Consider the following 17255-nt stretch of genomic DNA (forward strand, 5'->3'; position numbering starts at 1 on the left):
TATTCCCTAACAAATTATGTTGATCTATGTGCCTGACAACTTTTTTCTTTACCATAGTTTCAACCAGTTTGTCCGGTACTGAATTCAGGCTTATTGGCCTGTAATTGCCAGCATCACCTCTGGAGCCCTTTTTAAAAATTGGCATCACATTAGCTATCCTATTGGTGTCCACATTAACTATGCAGTCATTTGGTACAGCAGCTGATTTAAATGATAGGTTACAGCCTATAGTTAGTAGTCCTGCGATTTCACATTTGAATTCCTTCAGAACTCTTGGATGAATACCATCTGGTCCTGGTGACTTATTACTGTTTAGTTTATCAATTTGTTCTAAAACCTCCTCTAATTACACCTCAATCTGGGACAGTTCCTCATATTTGTCACCTAAAAAGAATGGCTCAGGTTTGGGAATGTCCAATGCAAAGAATTAATTTAATTTCTCCGCAATGGCCTTATCGTCCTTGAGTGCTCCTTTAGCATCTAGATCATCCAGTGGCCCCACTGGTTGTTTAGCAGGCTTCCTGCTTCTGATGTACTTAAAAAAAAAATGTTGCTATTACTTTTGAGTCTTTGGCTAGCTGTTCTTCAAATTCTTTTTTGGCCTTCCTAATTGTATTTTCCTCACTAGGATTTAACTTCCACTTTTTAAAGGATGCCTTTTTGGCTCTCACTGTTTTTTACTTTATTGTTTAGCCACGATGGCACTTTTTTTGGTTCTCTTACTATGTTTTTTAATTTGGGGAATACATTTAAGTTGAGCCTCTATTATGGTGTCTTTAAAAAGTTTCCATACAGCTTGAAGGGATTTTACTTTTGGTTCTGTACCTTTTAATTTCTGTTTAACTAACCTCCTCATTTTTGTGTAGTTCCTCTTTCTGAAATTAAATGCTACAGTGATGGGCCGCTGTGGTGTTTTCCCTGCCACAGGGATGTTAAATTTAATTATATTACGGTCACTATTACCAAGTGGTCCAGCTATATTCATCTCTTGGACCTGATCCTGTGCTCCATTTAGGATTAAATAAAGAATTGCTTCTCCTCTTGTGGATTCCAGGACTAGCTGCTCCAAGAAGCAGTCTGTGATGTTGCAATCTATATGTTTATAGAAATATGCTTATGAATATAAATGACATAACTGGAATATGGTTTATGCTACATATGCCATGTAACCTATCTTTGCAAAGGTTATGTTCTATTGAATGTATTCATCCTATTTGTATGCATGTATCATTTTTATATCTGAAGTTATGAGCGTTGGCTCTATGTTTGTATTTGAAGAATTTGCTGTAGGAAACACATAAGGGAGGCCAACATATTGTGAAGGGGCTATTCAAGTAATTGGGAGTACTTAACTACAATGGACTTTGGGAGACACCAATCTACATCTGAGCTTTCCTGGGAAAATTCAAACTAACCTGTGAACAATGGCATCGGCTTGCAAAAAGCTGAATCATTCATGGACATGTGACTTGCCCTGTTGGCTATAAACCCCATCTTGTTGTTCAATAGTAGTAGCCCAAAGGGGTTTCCACCCAGAAGAGAGAGAATATAAAAGGCCCTAGAAGTCTCTCAATTTTTGTCTTCAGATGGCTCAAGAGATGGCCTCTCCACCCCAAAGAGATGCCTGAAAGAAACTGGAACAAAGGACAGTAACTACGGGGGCGATTGCAGGACCCAGGCCATAAACTACAACCTTGGTCTGAAAAGAATTGTACCTGAGATAACATCTAGGGTGAGATGTTAGTATTTGTAACTAGATCCTTAGTGTATTAAGTTAGCTTTGTGTGTTTTGATTTATTTTACTTAGTAACTTACCTTGTTCTGTCGGTTTAAACCACTTAAATCCTACTTTTTATACTTAATAAAATCACTTTTGTTTATTAATTAACCCAGAGTAAGTAAGTAATACCTGGGGGGAACAAACAGCTGTGCATCTCTCTCCATCAGTGTTATAGAGGGCAGACAATTTCTGAATTTACCCTATATAAACTTTATACGGAGTAAAACAGATTTATTTGGGGGTTGGATCCCATTGGGAGCTGGGTGTCTGTGTGCTGGAGACAGGAGCACTTCTTAAGCTGTTTTCAGTTAAGTCTGCAGCTTTGAGGGTGTGGTTCAGACCCTGGTCTGTGTTGCAGCAGGCTTGTGTGTCTGGCTCAACAAGGCAGGGTTCTGAAGGCCCAAACTGGCAGATAAAATGGGCTCAAGAGGTAGTCTCAGCACATTAGGTGACAGTTCCAAGAGGGTCTCTGTGTCCGAACCCGTCACAGTCATTTAAGGTGTCACAAAACTTTATCTCTGCATCCCATCCTGAGGTGATATGTACCCAGTCAATATGGGGATAGTTGAAATTCTCCATTATTATTGAGTTTTTTATTTTAATAGCCTCTCTAATCTTCCTGAGCATTTCACAGTCACTTTCACCATCCTGGTCAGGTGGTCAGTAATATATCCCTACAGCTATGTTATTATTTGAGCATGGAATTACTATCCATAGAGATTCTATGGTACAATTTGGGTCATTTGATATTTTTACTTCATTTAATTCTACGTTTTCTTTCACATATAGTGCCACTCCCCCACCAGCATGATCTGTTCTGTCCTTCCAATATATTTTGTACAATGGGACACAATAATACCAGGGAATATCCTCATTCCACCAACTTTCTGTGACATCTATTATATCAATATCCTCATTTAATACAAGGCCCTCTAGTTCACTCATCTTATTATTTAGACTTCTAGTATTGGTATATTGCCCAAAATGTGTATACTTACAGTAATAAGACATATTATTTATTTGTATCACCTTAGCTCATGGACCCTACTGTGCTAGTTGCCATGCAAACAAAGCACAAAAAAAGACAGTCCCTTCCCCAAAGATTTTACAATCTAAGTGTAAGACAGGAGACAACAGGTGGAAAAGAGAAGAAATGACTTGTTCTTAGGCAGTTTGCACTGGAGCTGTGTGAATATTCTAACACATTTTCTCTTAACAGTTGTTTGCATACCTCAACTAATTGACTTCAACAGTGTCTGTGTCCCACTAGCATTTGCTTTGTGAAAGTATTATTGAGAGCACACTCCATTGTTTGTGTGAATGCTGCAAGAAAAGACAATGGCAGCTGTTCAGAGGGAAGGAAATAGAATACTCAGCATGTTCACATCTTGTTTTGAAAAGGCTCAGGTTTTGCTCTGTTACCTTTGTCTTGGCTGCTGCATGGATTGTCCTTTAATGGGGGGAAAGCATCATTACAGAGGGGAAGGGCTTTCCATGGGAAAGGTAAAACAATTTCAGGCTGTGTTACCGTTCCTTGGAAATAGTTGTGGGATCCTGAGGAGGGAATGGGGGAAGAAGTTTGTGTCCTCTGGCCCCGTAACTGCCTTTTGCCCCACCCTCCACTCATTCTTTACCCCTTCCCTGCATGAATCCCCATGCCAATGAAAAGGCTGCTGTGAAGTCATGAGAATAAGGAGATAGTGCACTTGGAGGTAGCTAGTGAACCTTCCTGTGTGGATCTGTGGAGTGCAGGCTGCACCAATGTGTTCTTTGACTTCTTTGTCTTGTTGAGGAATAGTGAGACTCTCTATGGGCCATCTTAATTATCACTTCAAAAAGTTTTTTTTCCTCCTGCTAACGATAGCTCATCTCAATTGATTAGACTCTGCCTGTTGGTATGCATACTTCCACCTTTTCATGTTCTCTGTATGTATAAATATCTCCTGTCTGTGTGTTCCATTCTATGCATCCGAAGAAGTGAGCTTTAGCTCACGAAAGCTCATGCTAAAATAAATTTGTTAGTCTTTAAGGTGCCACAAGTATTCCTGTTTTTTTTTCTTACGGTAGTGATTCTTCAGTAAATATGTAACTGTTATTCCATATACAAGCAAAATGTCCCGAGCTTGATTACATGTAAATGCAAGTCAGCCAAGCAGCAGGTGAAATTTCATGAGGTCAAGTTTATTTTACTGATAAAACCACACTTGGTCACCGGATACTGAGATTGTATAACTGGTATGCTTTTCTAAGTTATAAAGTAATGAAAATTGTTAAGATTTGGCAAAAACTGAATTGCTAATAGCATCATTCCCTGGTGTAAGGACATTGGAAATTCCTTAAAGGCTGTACTTAAAATGCTAATCCAGTAGGCACAAAACTGCAGCATCCCTTTAGAATTCAGCTTATATTATGAAATCCTTTCTGATGGAAAACATTCCTGCTTTCTAGTGCCAGCAATTTTATGTTTTCAAAACTATTTCTGTAAAATTGCCATATCTTGTTAGTTTCTAGACTAACCCTTGTCTTTTCCATTTAATTTAAAATATCCACTTTTTTAACAATATTCAAATTGCAGGACGTGGATGGTACTGTGTGTTAATGAATTAACCTTTTACTCCAGAGACATGAGTTACAGATACGAATATGTTTACTCTTTTCCTTATGTATTTTACAATGAGTGGACATTTGACCAAATCAGAAACACCTCCACAAAACCTCTACTGAGCAAAATATGCAAATTAGATTAGCAGGGATATTTTACCTATATGTCAAAAATGGAATATACTGACAGAGGTTGTGTAGGCAAGCTTGCATAGGGCTTGCTTGCACTACACAATATGCAATATGGACACCATTAAATTAGGCTTGAATGAAGACTGGGAGTGTGTGGGTCATTACACAAAGTAAAACTATTTCCATATGATTATCAATCCCACACACACTGTTCCTCACAACTTCTTGTCAACTGCTGCAAATGGACCATTTTGATTACCACTACAAAAAGTTTTTTCCTCTCCTGCTGGTAATAGCTCACCTTAACTGATCACTCTCCTTAGAGCGTGCATGGTAACACCCATTGTTTCATGTTCTCTGTGTGTATATATATATCTTCCTACTGTATTTTCCACTGCATGCATCTAATGAAGTGGGCTGTAGCCCACAAAAGCTTATGCTCAAATAAATCTGTTAGTCTCTAAGGTGCCACAAGTACTCCTGTTCTTTTTGCGAATACAGACTAACACGGCTGCTACTCTGAAACCAGACAATATGCTTAGTTATTGTCACTGCTCTTAGGCCCTGGTCCAGCAAGGAACCTAAGCATGTGTTTAACTTGAAGTAAGTGAATAATCCCATTGAAATCACTGTTGTTTACTCTCACTAGTTTGGAGCTTTTGGGGATCAGGACCGTCCTTTACATTCCTGAATGTTAGATTCCTGAAGATTTTTTCTTTTTAAAATAAAAAGGCATATTGCATGAATCAAAGATTTAAACCCAGAAACTTCTCTGCAGTTTTAGATCCTAATAAGGAAAATAATTCAATTCTAAATTCAAACTTTAACACTGTGATGGTTTGGGCATAGGAATAATTATGCTGGTGCTTAGTCATTTCAGGATTTATCTTTTCTGAGGTGTTTTAGTCCCAGCACAGGATACACTTGGTTTAAGACAAATTTGGATTGGTAGCATGGCACACCGCAGCATGAATGCAGGGGAGAATTTGAGCCAATGTATCTGTGTATTTATGTTTAGCTAGCTAGCAAGAAATATATTTTGTTTCACTGTGGGCATGCACCATGTAGAAGTAATCTTTATTAGGATGTATATAATTCTAATAAAATTAGAAAAACTGGCTGAAAAAAATCATTGAAATTCTTTTTAATTGAAAATGCCTTTTGAACTACAAGTAATTATCATGGAACTTTTTGTTTGTTTGTTTTTCATCATCAGTTTTGGTGTGGTTTCATTTAAAAAAAATGAAAACCTGGGGCAGAATCTTCCTCTCCCAAAATAAATCTTTGGTTTTCAAGTTTAGTTTTTCAATGAAAATCCTAATATGTTTTCATGGCTTAATCCCCCCCCCCAACAACAAAAAAGGTACTGTCTCAGGGTAGCTGACCCTGCAAGCAGAGTTGGGTCCAGTTCCCCTGTGTCAGAACAGCTGTGGTCATTGAAGCCAATCAAAGAGGACTGTCTTACACCTGGTTCTATGAAGTCCTGTCAGAGGACAAGATGAGGGGTGGAGTTATTGGGACAGGGTGTGCCTGGAAGAGGAACTACAGAGGAGAGGAGAGGAACTAACCCCTGTAGTGAATCCCTGAAGTAAGAGGCTGGGGACAAAATGTGTAAGGTAAAAATCAGTTGATATTCTCAATCTGTTTTTGAAGTGTAGACCTATCTCTATCCTTTACTCTGTCTTAATTTTCCTATCGATTCTATTACCTTTTCCATACACTTGTACTGAAGAGAAAATGTTTTGCAGGTTGTCATGGTCCCTGGGCAAGCTTCCCCTTCTGAGATGCTTTTCCAGTCCTCAGAATGCACCACTTCCAAGTTGCAGGCTTATGCTTTAACTTCTTTTGGGGTAAGATACTGCAATCCCACCACTCTTCCAACTGGGTCTCTGGGTTACACTGGAAGTCTGTGGAAGAGTTATATGACAAAAGCAGTTTCTATAGAACAAAGTATGATTTATTTGCCCAGAGCTGAGAGAATTAGGTTTAAAAATAACTATATGCATCTGTAACTGTCTTACTTGGCATTCCCCTCAAGCACTTAAGTAGACATGGCTTGGTGTGCCCTGTCCTTTCTTGGCACCAAGTTATAGCTAGTTAGCTTGCTACAGCCTCTCGGCTCAATTGACTGTGTCCCTCTGTCAGCTTCCAGCTAAGCTGACCACTTCTCCCTTCCTTTTATACCAGGGGAGAGGAAGGCATCTTTTTAACCTCTGAGGGTCTTTTGATCTCAGCCCTAGTTTTGGGAAACTTAAAAAAACTCCTATTTGGATGGTACAAATTGTTGTCCTAACTTCTTTTAAGTGGGTACCTGAGGGGCTGTCTTATCTGTGTAATTGTTTTACCTTTTCCGGGTTCCTTAACCTCCCTTTACAACCTCCTTTGATTTAACTTGTGCATTCAGTCAGGCAGAAATATAAATCTGAACAGTGACACTAAATGTATTCCTAAAAATAATGCAGACATTTTTCCAGGTTTACGCATGTGAAGAATTGATCTTTATCCTCTTGGAAAACTTAGTCTGCTTTGGACATGCAATATCCATATGCTTTACTCTGTTATCAACATTTAACTTACTGTATGAACACTTAATTAAATATACAGTATTAGAGAAGTATATGTTGTCGTATTTGTTATCTCCTATAAAAAGAGAGAGAATTCCTCTGTTCCTGTTGTAACAGTTTGAACAGGAGCTGCTCCTTTTCTATATATTTTGCAATAAGTGCTTTTTCTGGTGGTCTTTGAACTATGACAACTAGCATATACCTCCTAAATGTGTGTCTCTTCTATGCAAAGGACAGAAATTAAAATACTTTATTAATCTTCTCAGCAATATATATGCCAGTGTCCAAGTATCATATTTTGTGGTGCTTGAACTATTCTTAGTATAGGAATTGAGGGATGAAAGTGATTTCATGGCTTACTGCTACCTTTACCACCTCCTGTATTCTGGGCTCAGTTTGGGGGCTGACAAGCTCCTGTCATAAGTAATAGTAGCTTCACAGCTACTCTGTTACACTGTGCTGCCTATCACACAAGGGGCCATTTTAGCAAGTGAAAATAGCCAGAGCACAGTAGTGTCCTGGCCACATCCAGTGTGCTATATGCACAGGGAACCATCACACTGGTTGTGCGCTAGCTCTGGAATCCCCTTACATTAGAGGCATTCCCACATGGCCAGATCTGCGGCTTTAGAGCTCCTTCTCAGTGCCAGAGTGCTTGCTGTAAAAGAGACCATGACACTGTGAGCAATTGGGCCCTATGTTTCTTTATTAAAGAGATACTTAAACAAGTAGAATACCCATCACCAGGATATCTGAATACTACATAAGAAATTTCAGTCTCCTATTATTTTCTTTCAACATTAATGTTCCTTACATTTTAAGGATTCTGTTAGCCTTCCACATCACCTTCGTGTTATAAATGTGCTCAAATTTTAAAGCCTTCTTATCCATCTTCACAAAATATCCTTTTTCCTTCTTCACTATTTTCTTCCTCCTAAATAATTGTATGGTAGACTGTTCAAGAGGAATAGGATGGAGTCTAGAAAAAAAGCAATACATTCTTTTACAGTTTAATAAAATTGAAGTTTTAGCACTTTTTCCATCCTTCATACCCTGACATCCAAATACTATAGTCTTAATGGAATTTGCTATGAGCTTGACAGAGTTGTGTATGGTTTAAATTCACTACAAAGTTTTCTAGTTCCTCCTTGTCCATAGCTATTGGAGGCATCTGTCAACATTTATTTAATGGTCAAACACTTTGGTTAATAGTCAGCTTGTTCTTCCCATTTCCCCTTTAATGAAACTAGCCCAGTACTGGACCACATTAGACCCCCTACCTGTAAGTATAATCTGCTTCCAAACACTTTGGGTCACTTTGGGTCACTTTCACAGGAAAAACTCTTTGGAAAACGATTGGGGTGGGAGGAATGAAAACTTACAAGGTTCTCTTGTATGTGGTTTGGTTTTGTTTGTTTTTGTTTTTATAGATTTCCCCATTAAGGTAGAAAGATTTTGTTTCTGACCCTCCCACAGACCAAATAGTAGGTTTAAACCCTATGGATCCAATGAAATCTGTTTGTCTTCTGGAGCTTTATCCACATAGAGGTAGCATCCAGATCCCTGAATTGCTCCATCAGCACTCAGAAGCATGGCTAGGGTGGCCCCTTGCTGCAAGGACTTTATCCTGCTAGCTGCAAAAGGTCCCCCTTAAAAGGTGATTCCACAGCACAGGAGGTTTCTGCTCAGAAGTCAATACTGTAACAGAAGTTGTTAAAGCCTCAAGCTGTATTCACTTCTGAACCAATTCCCAGGATGCCTGATGAGGTCAAAGTGCATTTTCCCTGGCCTATACTTCTCCTATGATCCTGCCCCCTCCTCATTCACAGGTCCTCAGCCCAATGCAGGACTCCATTTGGCCAGACTGGGAAGTGGGGGATGGTGCCATGGAGATGGCTGATCCTCCTTTTCTACCTCAGGGGAGATATATGCATGGATGATTCTTGTTGTGCCCATCTAGGGAGCATGATTTAGTTTACAACAATAAATAATATGAAGTGTGAATACCCTCAGCAATGCTGAATATTCAGGTGCTGGACCAACATCTATTTATCAGGTATTTTCTGTTTTGACTGCCTTTAATCATTTACTGTGGTGAATACTAGAATAAAGGCTTGAAACGTTCATGATCACTGAAAGTGTAACCTTTTGTTAACTATATCCATTCAGTTATTAGAACAAAAATCTATAGTGTCTTGTATAACATCTCCGAGCAGAGAGTCTTATAGTCTCAAATGTACAAATTTGTGATTTAAGAAATGGGTTGATGTAGAGATTATCCTGAAACAACAGGAGCCCCTAAGTTCTATGTTGCACTTAGAATTCTAAGATCTTTAAAAATGGCCAGAGCAAACACACATTTTGATTTATTTCTTTGTGAACATATAGTGCTTTATGAGGTATCTTCCGTCTACAAACCTTACCGTGCAGCTTTTGCTCTACTGGTAATATAACCTAATCTTGATGCACAGAGCTTTCACCTCAACTGTCCAATTCTTCTCCAATTGAGAAATATAATACTATTGCTAGAAATCTTGCTACCTATTCACTAAGGGTCAGCGCTTTAGCTGGTGCTAATTGGTGTTGCTCCACTGATGTGGATGGAGCTATGTCTGTTTACACAAGAAAGATGAGGCACTGTTTCCACTGAAGTCAAGGGCAAAACTCTCATTTATTTTAATGGTGCAGAAACAAGCCCTACATTTAGCCTTTCTTGTGCTAAACTGAGCTTTATCTCAGTATGTAGTTTCATAAGATAATGAATATGGTAGTTTTTATTTCATGCCACTCATTGGAATTTGAATGCTTACAGTTTATTACTAGCTCTTTTTAGTCACAAGTTTTCATCAGAGATGGGGAAGCTCCAAAGGTTTTGAGGTTTGACTGTTGAGTGTCTGGCATAAGGGTAGTATATTTAGATTCATGGACATTTCCTGTTTGTAATTAACTTCCAAGACCTACCCACTTTCACCTCCATTTCCACACATTTCAAGAATGGCAGTTAGATCATATTGGTTCAAAACTGAAGAAAACTGGCTACAGTTGAAGCCGAGTTAGCCAAAGGTCTCAGGTCACACTAGAAACTTCCAGAAAACTAGGGGTTTTGATAATGGTAGAGCTGACTCAGACAGCTTTAAACTCTTCACTTGGAACCTTAGACTCCCTCGGTTTATAGATGGATAGCTGGCTTCCTCACAGCTGCTTGGCTCAGTATGAGATAGTAGCAGCTGCTCTCCAGGATTTCAGTTCATACATCTTTATGTGATGGCCAGACTTAAGCATATAAATCTTTGTGCAGTGAAGTTTTAATGTCCTGAATCAGGCAAAAAGGCCTCAGTATATAACTCTGTATGCACTTAAGCAGTGAAACCAGACTAGTGCATAAAGAGTTATGTGCTGATGTCAAAACTTGGGGGAAATATTAGACCTTTGGACAACCAACTCTTTCAATTAATCGGGATGTGGGTAATCAAGGTTTTCTCTACATTGACGCATGTAAGATGTCCAACAATTTAATCAAACCTCACTAGGGACATGCTAAAAGTGTGATGTGGTTACATGCTCAGGTGAAAATACCTGGCCAAACCCTGGTCTGAAAAATGTATGTAGCTCTAGAAAATTAGTCATTCAAAGTATGGTTTAGATTTGAAAATATAAGTGACACCTAACTATATCATAACACAGATTGTATAGCAGGGAATCAAAAATAACACAGCTATTCATTCTTGGACGATGGATTCTACTATAGCCCAGATCAGTCGTGGCCAAAATTACTATCCAATAGCTGTTCAGTGTGGTCTTTGTGACATGAGTCTTTGTTATTTCAGTGCTGTGCCTGTGCACCGCAATACCTATAAATAGGACCATTATTCAAACTGGCACTTTGTTGGTCAGTTCTACGGTTCTGTTGACAAAATGGGGATTTAGTCTGCAGATGGACTTCAGGATCAGGAATTTTATTAGTTACTGGACTTTGCTAGAGGCCAAACAATGAATGGTCATGGAGACTGAAATAATAATTAATATCTAGCTCTTACATAGATTAAAGTGCTATAAATCTCAAAGCTCATTTAAAAAAAAAGTATTGTTATCCCTTTTTTATAGATATAGTTTTTATTGAAACTAAGGCTACATCTCTCAGTAGGAGCTAGGGACATGATTCCACAGCACATTAGACACATTTGTGTGAGCTCTCCTCTGAGCTAGCATACTAAAAGTATTAGTGTAGCCACAGTAACACAGGCAGTGGCAGCAACAACATGGGCTGACTGCTCTGAGTACAAACCCACCTGAACCCCATGGGCATGTACTCAGAGCAGCTCGCCTGGGCTGCTGCTGAAGCTGGCCATGCTGCCATGGCTGTGTGGATATTTTCCGTGTGCTGGGTCAGATGAGAGCTAGCGTGATTGTTTAGTGAGTTGGGAATCACACTCCTAGCTCCTACTGCGTAGATGTACTCTGAGATGAAGAGAGGTCGTGACTTGTCCAAAGTTACCAGCAGGCCAGTAAAAAAGCCAGGTGTAGAATCCAGGAGTGAAATCCTGACTCTCATTACAGTCAATAGCAAAACTCCTGTTTGATCTCAGTAAGGCCAGATTTCATCCCAGGTCTTCTGAATCACAGTCCAGTGCCCTATCCACTGGGCCATGCTGCTTCCCACCCTTCCTCTAACCTGTAGTCTCTAACCTTGTAAAAGTTAGGATTGTGACATGTAATCACGGGAGAAGCTTGGCTTGCTGGAACTTGTGCTGTGTCTGTTCAGTAGTTAAATAAAGCGTAACTGATTCCAATGATGTTGGATTGATAACAAGGAAGAGCATAGTATTTCATTTAACCTCAGAACAAGTAAGGCTCAAGGCATCCTTGAAACATTTTGTAATAAAACATATTAAAATAAAGTTGACTTCAAAATATCCTGCATAGCCTGGAAGGTCATACAAAATATTTAATTGTAAGCTGGTTATCTAGCCACTTCCTACCTTTTCATTCTAGCATACTGATGCTGTAAGCCGTGGGGAAGAATAGCCATCCAATCAAATAACAGAACAGTGAAAAGGGTCAAAAAAGAACAGTTTGCCATGTTTTGCCTAACGCATTAGGTTCATGAATTTCCTCAAGGGTTTGATCCTGAGCTATTTAAATCAATGGAAACTTTACCACTAACTTCAATGAGTGAAGGATCAGACCATAAATGCATGCATGAATCTGCAGTTAATTCAAATCCTTATAGCAATTCTTGGTATTTTTAAAACCTAAATAGCATGCCCTAGCTACAGTGAGTAGCAAACATTTTATGTTCCCAGCATTACATTGTATTCCCTGCTTCTCAAATTAAAAGTAGGAAGTTTGTGCCATCACTAATGAAAACAGACAGTTATAAATATTGTGCCATTGAATCATTAATATCTTTAGTCTTTTAACAAGATTGTCTGAGCACTAAAACTAAAGTCAAATTGTCCTTTTTGTGCTAGGCTTGTTTTCCATAAATTGCCAGAAAACAATTTATTCAATCCGTCTTTCTTCTGGTAATTGATTATGCGGATATTATTTATCGTACTGCTGCAAGCACATCTTTGCATAAATTAGATGTGCTTTATCATTCTGTGTTTCATTGTATTTACAAATGCTCCATTTTCTGCTCATCATTGATGACTTTATTGCATGGTAAACTGGTCTTCATTAGACAGTGTTAAGCATTAGTATTCATTTATCAGTGAGGGAATTTGGAGAAAAGCCCACCATGTTTTCTATCTTTATCAAATTCTTTTCCCCAACAAATGTGCTCTCAATTCCCCAGGCAGTCTTACATTTGTTTTTCCATCTATTGTATTTTTATGTAGAGAAAGCATGACTTTTCTTCTCCTTATCCCTACCCCTGAGAGACTTCTTTTAACTAGCATTAAAGTTTACAAGCTATTCCAGTTTTACTAATTAATATAAAAGAACATAGCTTATACAGTATATGGCTGCAGCCTGCTTGCCAATTTGTCTTGAGTCTTGATAACAGCCTTCATCAGGTTATCCTTGTTAAAGAGAAATGAAGTTCTCAGTGTAGCAATTTACTTCCTTGAAGGAAGGTTTGATTGGGTATCTAAAATGTTTAATTTTCTTTTGATAGTCATGAATACAGACCACACAGGATGCCTCAGAGTTTGTCTGAGTCTAGGGAGCATTGGTGCGAGTGTGAATCATTCTTGGACAGTGGAAAACCTTTTTCTGCTTGTAGGCTTTTACTTCATCGCTAGGAAAGCAGCATTTTGTCATGGCTTTAGTGGTATGTGATTACAGTAACTCATCTATATTTGGAAAATCTCAGGTTTGAAAATCACATCTGTGATTGCTTGGGAATAAATGTTTCATTAAAAGGTGGAATTTGGTTTAGTGTAAACCAAGGGCTTGACCCTGCAAACATTTTCTATGAGGTACTGAGCATCTTTAACCCCCATTGGGGACATTGGGAGTTGAAGATGATCAGTACCTCACAGGAACACACCAATAATAGCCAAATCTTGCTCTTTCCTCCATGGTAATGGAAGGCCTCAGTGTGGAGGATCATCTGCTACACTAACCTACTGCAATTATTTCCTGTGGAGGGTTGCTGTAGTCCTAAGTATTCAGATTGGGTATGGGGTGGTTTGGGGAGGGGATGTTTTCTCCCCCAGTTCCCTCACCCCAAGTCTGACCATTCAAGCTTGCTGTGTGTGCTGAGTACATCTTCACTAGAGAAGATTGTACCCTTACTGCAGTAACAGCCAGAAACTGAAAGCTGCACCACCAGTAACGTGCTAATGTAGACAGGGCTCAGGTATTTTCCATGGCACGGTGGCAAAAAACACTTGAGACTTATCTATACTAGTATTTACACCACTGCTAATGCTGGTACAACTGCACTCTTGTTGGAAGTTGCTATGATGTGGGGATTGTACCGACTGACTGGAGATTAGCTAATGTAGTTCCTATATTCAAGAAGGGGAAATGTTAGCTAACATCTCTGTAGTGTGCAAAAAAAAAAAAAAAAAAAAAAGAGAGAAGAGAGAATGGCGATGGATGGATGGATGGATGGATTGGATTATTACAGATGGAAAGGTAGTAAAGATCGACCCACCAAACCAATCTTGAGAGAGAGAGAGTTTTTTTTTTTTTAGAAGAAAGGAAAATCTCATATATCATATATTATCTAATTTTCAGTTTGATGTTGCGTACCATGAAGAATTACTAAATAAAAAAAGAAAAGAGATGGAGAAAAAAAAAAAAAAGGAGGGATAAGGAGCTGGTTAAAGGAGAGGACTGCAGAGGTAGTATTGAAGGGAACTGTGGTTGGAGGGGGTTACCAGTGGAGTTCCTCAAGGCTCGTTTTGGGTCGATTTTTATTCAATCTATTTATTGCTGACCTGGGAACCAAGAGGAGAGGAAGGGCTGATAAAGTTTGGATGACACCAAGGGGGGGGGGTTCATTCGAGGAGGAGGGGATATATTCCAGGGAGATTTGGATGACCTTGTAAACTGGAGTATTAGTAACAGGATGAAATTCAATAGTGAGATATGAGAGTATGCATGATGATAAAAAAAAAAAAAAAGCTCGGTCTTTGGTTGCATTAGCGAGAGGTATTTCTAGTAGGGATAAGGAGGTGCTAGTCCGTTTATATAGGCGCTGGTGAGACCTCATTAATTCAAACTAGAACAGGTACAAAAAAGGGCCACTAGATGATCCGGAGGGGATGGAGGCCTTTCGTATGAAAAGGAGACTGAGAGAGCTTGGTTTGTTTTCCTAAACAAAAGAAGGATGAGAGGAGATATGATTACACTCTTTAAATATATCAGAGGGATAAATAACCAGGAAGGAAGAAGAATTATTTCAGCTCAGTGTAATGTGGACACGAGGGACGAACGGATATAAACTGTCAGTCAGGAAATTCAGGCTTGAAATTAACGAAGGTTTCTAACCATCAGAGTGCAATACTGGAACAAGTCTACCGAGGAAAACAGTGGGGCGAAGGACCTCCGACTTTTTAGATAAGCTAGATAAAGTTTATGGAGGATGGTATGATAGGATAACGGGCTTAGTCAATAGGTCAATTATGTGCCTGGTATGATGTAACCTTTTCAGAGGGTTTGGCTGGAGAGTCTTGCGCCGCATCGGGGGGTTCAGCTGACGCCATATTTGGGGGTCGGGAGGAATTTTCTCCAGGGAAGATTGGCTATGGCCCTGGAGGTTTTCGCCCTCTCTCAAGCATGGGGCAGGGTTCACTTTGGAGTGGTGGTGATCGGCTTATGTGGCCTGCATCTTGCAGGAGGTCAGACTAGATGATCATAATGGTCCCTTCTGATCTTGAATTCTATGATTCTATGATTCTATGATTCTATGATTCTATGTGGTTATTAATTTTTTTTTCTTGAGTAGTTGGAGCCTAAGGCCTAGATTTTTAAAGGTATTTAGTCATAATTTTACTCCGTTTTGCAAGGCCTAAGTGACTTGGATGGCTTAGAGCTTCTTTATATAAACATTTAGTGCACACTTGAGCTATCCCGCTAGATAAAAACACACTAGAGAACTTGTTGTGTATGGCAGCAGTGTCACACAGACAGACAGTATACAGGAAGCTGGGAGTAACTCTACCTCTCACTGGCCTGCTGGACACTAACTGCCTGGGTGGACCCTGCTTCTGTAGAAAGTCCCATTTCAAAAGTGACTTTGGCAGTTCAGGCTAGATCCATAAAGGGGACTTAGACTTTAGCTCATGGTAGAACCCACAGCCATGAGTTAGATGCTCATATAATGGGGAGTGTTAGACACCTAAGAATTGAATTAATAAAAGCTAGGATTCTGAGTGAGGAGCTGCCTAAGCTAGTCAATTGGGAAATGCTGAGGAGAGGAGTGGGTTCTCAGCTCCGCCTCTCAAAGGGAGGTAGTGTATGGGGAGAGTAAGAACCCCAGGTAACTGTAGGTGCCTAACAGGAGTGAACAATGTGCAAGAATTAGGGAGCTAAATATTTGTTCAATAGTAGTAGCCCAAAATTCTATAATATCACTATAGTATACAGTCTTGTTCAGAGCCAGCACTCTAGAATGATATGTTGTATTCTTATAGGGAAGTATATGTGGAAATGATCCTATTCTGTCTTGGGGTCTTATTCTCCTACTGCTTTTTATTTTCTTTCACCATGAGCCTTTCACTCATGTTAGCAGTTTTCGTCACATACAATGGTATTTAGTCCTAATCCTGGGTTCTGTGTCTACCAGGTTGCTGCGAATTCCAGATCAGTTTCAGGTCGTCTTTGTACATCATAAAGAAGTAAAAAATAAAAAAAGGCGCAAGTCCAACAAAGTATTTTGCAGGTCACTTTTAAACAACAGTAAGACTTATTGGATGGATGCAGAGTGCATATTTAATTTTTTCTCCTTGATTTCACACAAATGAAGCGTTTATGCACGTGCATTCCTTGTGATGGACACAATCCTGGTTTGGCATGTTTTAATGGCCCCTGTACCAGGGCTCTCACAAGGAGTTTTAGCAAACCTGGTACCTACTATCAAGTAGTTGACTGTCCCATATAAAATCCAGCCTCCTGACATGAATACCAAGCTTTCGTGAGTTAAAATTCATTTTGACTAGCACTCAGGCAAGTAACGATTGCTTGCTTGACTGTTAACAGAGAGCAAGTGAGTACAAAAGGAGCCCAAGAATGACTGGGATTAATTCAATTTTACATTTCAGCAGGTATTCATATCATCCAGTTCAACAAGTAACCTTTTATGTGCTGGAGTTCCTTTATCTTTGTCACATTATTCTTATGAAATAGCTGTGCCTGGGGATTTACATAGGTAGGAAAAACACAGTACCATCCTGTAGAAGCTCACAATCTAAGATGAGTACAAGGCAGGACACTTTATAAAGGATGTTAGGCAAGGGATGAGGAGAGAGGGAGGAATTTAAAAAAAAATGGAAAAAAAACCCATAACTGAGGATTCATAAATAAAGTTACAACCTTGTTTATCCAAATATGTATGTTTGTCATTGGTGAAAAAGGCAGAGATTCAGGAAGTCAGAATTTTTAAACTCTCTTGGGTGGCACTGCTCACCTGACACAATAGGGAAACTCATCTGGTCCTGGAGGATGCTCCAGATTTGTGGAGGCACATTCTGTGTGGTGGGGGCAAATACTTCCCAGACAGAATG

At 39.3% G+C, this 17255-nt stretch overlaps 1 long non-coding RNA gene across 1 annotated transcript in view; it reads left to right on the forward strand.

The window, feature by feature from the left end:
* Positions 1-6282: 6282 nt before the first annotated feature.
* The window catches only part of LOC120405550, a 40658-nt gene continuing 29685 nt past the window's right edge, over positions 6283-17255 (forward strand). The window contains exon 1 of the long non-coding RNA XR_005598663.1: positions 6283-6363. This is a non-coding gene — a long non-coding RNA (uncharacterized LOC120405550). The remainder of the gene's footprint in view (positions 6364-17255) is intronic.

Source organism: Mauremys reevesii, linkage group 5 (genome assembly GCF_016161935.1).
Source record: "Mauremys reevesii isolate NIE-2019 linkage group 5, ASM1616193v1, whole genome shotgun sequence".
In the NCBI taxonomy this organism is placed as follows: Eukaryota; Metazoa; Chordata; order Testudines; family Geoemydidae; genus Mauremys; species Mauremys reevesii.